The sequence below is a fragment of the Prunus dulcis genome, unplaced genomic scaffold (assembly GCF_902201215.1).
Source record: "Prunus dulcis unplaced genomic scaffold, ALMONDv2, whole genome shotgun sequence".
NCBI lineage: Eukaryota > Viridiplantae > Streptophyta > Magnoliopsida > Rosales > Rosaceae > Prunus > Prunus dulcis.
In genome coordinates, this window is record NW_023010211.1 from 105 (window position 1) to 888 (window position 784).

A 784-nucleotide genomic window follows, 5' to 3' on the forward strand; every position below is an offset into this window, starting at 1 on the left:
AACACAAATGTTTACAATTTTAAGGTCTTAGATTACTCTGTTTAGGACAGTCATGTTCCACAAGATTGTAAAAGTTATCCTTACTCTTGTAATATCATAATTTACAAAGATGAAGGCATGTTGTACAATTTTAGGGTATGAGGGAACCTTGGAAACGTAAACTAGGTCCTTACACTTGTAGACTCGGATGTTTACAATATTAAGGTCTTGTATTACTCTTTTATGGATAGTTATGTTCCACAAGATTGTAAAACGCATCCTTAATGTTGTAATATTGTCATTTACAAAGAGAATGACTTCTAGTACAATATTAAGGTAACTAGGGACATTAGGAAAGTAAATTGGGTCCTTATAAGTGTAAACACAAATATTTACAATTTTAAGGTCTTAGATTACTCTGTTTAGGACAGTCATGTTCCACAAGATTGTAAAAGTTATCCTTACTCTTGTAATATCTTAATTTACAAAGATGAAGGCATGTAGTACAATTTTAGGGTAAGGGGGAACCTTCGAAACGTAAACTAGGTCCTTACACTTGTAAATTCGGATGTTTACAATATTAAGGTCTCGTATTACCCTTTTATGGATAGTTTTGTTCCACAAGATTGTAAAACACATCCTTAATGTTGTAATATTGTCATTTACAAAGAGAATGACTTCTAGTACAATATTAAGGTAACTAGGGACATTAGGAAAGTAAATTGGGTCCTTATAAGTGTAAACACAAATTTTTACAATTTTAAGGTCTTAGATTACTCTGTTTAGGACAGTCATGTTCCACAAC